Below are 5,257 nucleotides of genomic sequence, written 5' to 3'. Positions count from 1 at the left end.
AATATACATATTTTTTAGTGGCTGGCATAGACACTTAATGACAGTTCACCTGAAAGAGGCCCCCAGTAATGAGATCATAACGCCCACAAGTGGCTGAGAGAGTGCCAGGGTGTATTTAGTTTCAGTAAGTGAATGGGCAGTTGAGCATGCCCACACCTGCCTAGTGACCCATGTCTTTACTTATATGAGGGCGGGGAAAACATCAGCAAGTAAATCCACATGACTTACAGAAAAGCCCAGTGAGAAGCAGATCCTCAGTAGGCAGAGTGCAGTTAGCAGCTTGCACAAACAAGGAAAAAAGTAACTATAGAACCCTTAAAAAATCAATGACATAAAACTTGAATAAAGCTCAAAGTTTGCCTTCAAACTCTAGAAATAATGCAAATATCGTACCCCCTCACAGCGAGATTCTTCATCCTCAGCCAGCATGGCACCTCTAGGGCAGCACAGTCAAGCTTCTTAGAGCATATCCTCCAGGACAGGGCTCCCACTCGGTAAGTGCGATGTGACAGGTTTCCTTTGAGCCTTGTAAACAAGGCAACGGACCCTGACTGTCGCCTGCCTAAGCTGCCTCCTGCTTGTCAGCTCACTATCATCTCCGCACGGGTCCCAAAAGCGCGTTGGTGGGGACAAAGGGTGGGCCTGTTATTCATGCAGCATTGATTGAAGGTCTGCGATGGTGTGACTGTGAGGGAAAAAAGTAGCACAGGCACAGCGGCGGAGCAGCCAGCCAGCCTAAAAGAGCTGCTAGTGCTTATTATGTGGCAATTGCAGAGTGCGGGGTAATTAATAGGTGGGTGGAGCTAAGGGAGCCGGCGGCCCACTGGGCATTTGTCCGCTATACCTGATGGTCAGTCCGGGCCTGCTGTAAAGAGAGTAGTACACAGCGTTGTACGAGATCTTCCAGATACTTAACTAGTCTAATGAAGGCCAGTTTTAATTGCTTCTTTAGGGATAGATTAAGAGTGTATCACAAATTAACGTTTTTGCTTGTGTGTTAACTTCACTAGAAGTAAGCTTTTTGCGCATGTCAGGTAGCTTGCATATTGCAGGTTCAAAGTAAAAAGTTTGCGCACGACTGCTAGCCCGACGCGCGCAAAAAGCCAAACTTCAAATATTGCAAACTCGTTGATGTATTCCCCTATAGACTTTAATGAAGCGCAAAAACCTGATCACGTTTACTCAAATCCGCTAACCCCACATGAAATATGAATATGTCACTATATATATCTGTATATATGAATATATATTGGTATAGATATATACAGATATATATATAGGAATATCTATTTAAAGATACTTAGAACATATTCCCCTATTTTGACATGTGTATATGTATGTATCTCTATGTTCCGATCAGCCAATCAGATTGAGCTCGCATTCTATTAGCTGTTCCGATCAGCCAATAGAATGCGAGCTCAATCTGATTGGCTGATTCCATCAGCCAATCAGAATTTTCCTACCTTAATTCCGATTGGCTGATAGAATCCTATAAGCCAATCGGAATTCGACGGACACCATCTTGGATGACGTCATTTAAAGGAAGCGTCATTCGGCTAGTAGGCGTCGTTAGAAGAGGATGGATCCGCGTCGGCTGGGAAGAAGATGGCTCCGCTCCGCTCCGGAAGAAAGAAGATTGAAGATGCTGCTTGATAGAAGACTTCATCCCGATGATGGACTTCCGACTTCAGCCCGATGATGGATTTCTTCAGCCGCCGCTTGGATCCAGACTTCAGCCCGAGGATGGACGTCACTCTTCAGCCCCCCGCTTGGGCTTGGATCAACACTTCCGAGGCTTGGATCAAGACTTCCGAGGACGGATCGGTGAACCTGGCATGGTGAAGATAAGGTAGGAAGATCTTCAGGGGCTTAGTGTTAGGTTTATTTAAGGGGGGTTTGGGTTAGATTAGGGGTATGTGGGTGGTGGGTTGGGGGGGGGGTATTGTATGTGTTTTTTTTACAGGCAAAAGAGCTGAATTCTTTGGGACATGCCCCGCAAAGGGCCCTTTTCAGGGCTGGTAAGGTAAAAGAGCTTTGAACTTTTTTATTTTAGAATAGGGTAGGGCATTTTTTTATTTTGGGGGGCTTTGTTATTTTATTAGGGGGCTTAGAGTAGGTGTAATTAGTTTAAAATTGTTGTAATATTTTTCTAATGTTTGTAATTATTTTTGAATTTTTTGTAACTTAGTTCTTTTTTATTTTTTGTACTTTAGTTAGTTTATTTCATTGTATTTATTTGTAGATATTGTATTTAATTAATTTATTGATAGTGTAGTGTTAGGTTTAATTGTAGATAATTGTAGGTATTTTATTTAATTAATTTATTGATAGTGTAGTGTTAGGTTTAATTGTAGATAATTGTAGGTATTTTATTTAGTTAATTTATTGATAGTGTAGTGTTAGGTTTAATCGTAACTTAGGTTAGGATTTATTTTACAGGTAATTTTGTAATTATTTTAACTATTTTAGCTATTAAATAGTTCTTAACTATTTAATAGCTATTGTACCTGGTTAAAATAAATACAAAGTTACCTGTAAAATAAATATAAATCCTAAAATAGCTATAATATAATTATAATTTATATTGTAGCTATATTAGGGTTTATTTTACAGGTAAGTATTTAGCTTTAAATAGGAATAATTTATTTAATAAGAGTTAATTTATTTCGTTAGATTTAAATTATATTTAATTTAAGGGGGTGTTAGGGTTAGGGTTAGACTTAGCTTTAGGGGTTAATCCATTTATTATAGTAGCGGCGAGATTCGGTCGGCAGATTAGGGGTTAATAATTGAAGTTAGGTGTCGGCGATGTTAGGGAGGGCAGATTAGGGGTTAATACTATTTATTATAGGGTTATTGAGGCGGGAGTGAGGCGGATTAGGGGTTAATAACTTTATTATAGTAGCGGTGCGGTCCGCTCGGCAGATTAGGGGTTAATAAGTGTAGGTAGGTGGAGGCGACATTGGGGGCGGCAGATTAGGGGTTAATAAATATAATATAGGGGTCGGAGGTGTTAGGGGCAGCAGATTAGGGATACATAGGTATAGCGTAGGTAGCGGCGGTTTACGGAGCGGCAGATAAGGGGTTAAAAAAATATGCAGGTGTCAGCGATAGCGGGGGCGGCAGATTAGGGGTTAATAAGGTTAGGGGTGTTTAGACTCGGGGTACATGTTAGGGTGTTAAGTGCAGACTTAGGTAGTGTTTCCCCATAGGAAACAATGGGGCTGCGTTAGGAGCTGAACGCTGCTTTTTTGCAGGTGTTAGTTTTTTTTTCATCTCAAATGGCCCCATTGTTTTCTATGGGGGAATCGTGCACGAGCACGTTTTTGAAGCTGGCCGCATCCATAAGCACCGCTGGAATTTAGAGTTGCAGTGGCGTTAAATTATGCTCTACGCTCCCTTTTTGGAGCCTAACGCACTGAAAACCCAGCCATTCTGTGAACTCTAAATACCAGCGGTATTTAAAAGGTGCGGGGGGGAAAAAGTACGCGTAGCTAACGCACCCCTTTGGCCGCCAAACTCTAAATCTAGCCGAATTTGTTTACTTTCAACTTGTGATGAACACACTACTTCCGATGGGCCCAAAGAGCTGTGATAAGCATCAGTTATCATGCCACTTGTAATCTAGCCCTAAATTAGCCCAACAGTTTTCAGCTATGCTAACATAACAGGGTTTTCTTATGATGTTATCCTTTTAAAATGATAAACTCGGATTAGCAAACACAATGTCCCATTGCAACATAGGACAGATGGTTGCTGATAATGGTCCTCTGTATGACTATGTAGATATTCCATTAAAAAATCGTCTGTTTCCAGTTACAATAGTCATTTACAACATTAACAATGCCTACACTGTATTTCTTATCTGTACCAGCAGTGAAGTAGTGACCACGGCTGGCAGCCTCTGAGAAGCAAGGGAAGTGTTAATAAGTTATGTAAGTTTTGTATTACACTTAACAATTATTGTATTTGTTTTGGTCTGGGGTTAAGTGCCTGAATTGCTGGGAGCTGTACCACTGTCTGTGAGTGCTGGTGAGTATCCGGGCTGTGAGTATTGCAGTGATATGGGATGTGTACCCAATCCAGTTCGAGTGTGCAGTACATTTTGGTGTTTTGTATATATGTATGTATATTAGAATAATTTACAAATATTTGCAAATTAAAAGTAGTTTAGAGATACCTCTGCTGGAATGTTTGGCTCTGAGCTAACCAATCACTGTTTTGAATGTTGCATGCACAGATAAATTTGACCATGATCGGGGCATTTTAAAACCTTTCTGGGAGTGGAACAGGCACAATTTGTATTAGTATTTTACAGAAAATTCAGGCAAAATAAAATGAAAGTTGAATTATTTGCTGCTCTAACATTCTATTCTTGTGTTATTGATATATTGCTTTACCAATATATTCTATACCACAGAACACATGGTCAGCACTGTCAGGGAATTACATTCCTATAACAACATTATTACAAAACATAGCACATACCGCCATACAAAAAGAATTGGATTTTATGTGAGATATTAATAGATTTTGTTTACAAAATAAAAATAATATTCGTGGATGGAGCCACATTGCATATTGGTATAATATGAATTGTTGTTTGGCATCTCAGATATCCTTTGGTTTAAATTAGTAATACTGTTAGGTCACGTTATCAAACACTTGTCAGAAAAACAGACGGTTTCAGAAAGCAGCAGCTCATTTGGAGAAAATTTGACAGCTGATAGATAAGATGAGCCTGGAAACAGTTTTTTTTTTTTTTATTATTATTATTTTAGTATTTCAATGAATGAGAAAGCAGATTCATTCTAAAATAAATCTAGCACATACTAATGGGGGAATTTCTGTGTTTTCCAAATGCTTTTTCATTTGTAACTTTTTTTCTGCCATATAGACAAAATATAAAAATTGCTGACAATTTGTATGCTGCATATTTCCATGTATTTATTCTTAAAATTGTAAACGGCATGATTTACATAGCATTCATATTGTATCCATATATTTGCAGAAAACATTACAATATAATGTAACTAATAATATTGTAAAATAAAGATACAGGGTACATTTAACCCTTTAAATGCAAATAATGACGCATGGTCGTTATCCACACAAAGGGGCTGATATCAAAGTCTAGCGGGCGTGATACGCTGTAGTGAATCATGTCCGCCAGACATCGCTGAATGCTGACAGCTGTCTAGTGAACTGCTTGTGCAATGTCGCCCCCTGCAAATTTGCGGCCGCTAGCAAGGGGTGT

Source organism: Bombina bombina, chromosome 1 (genome assembly GCF_027579735.1).
Source record: "Bombina bombina isolate aBomBom1 chromosome 1, aBomBom1.pri, whole genome shotgun sequence".
Taxonomy (NCBI): domain Eukaryota; kingdom Metazoa; phylum Chordata; class Amphibia; order Anura; family Bombinatoridae; genus Bombina; species Bombina bombina.
Note: the sequence above shows the minus strand (reverse complement) of the source record.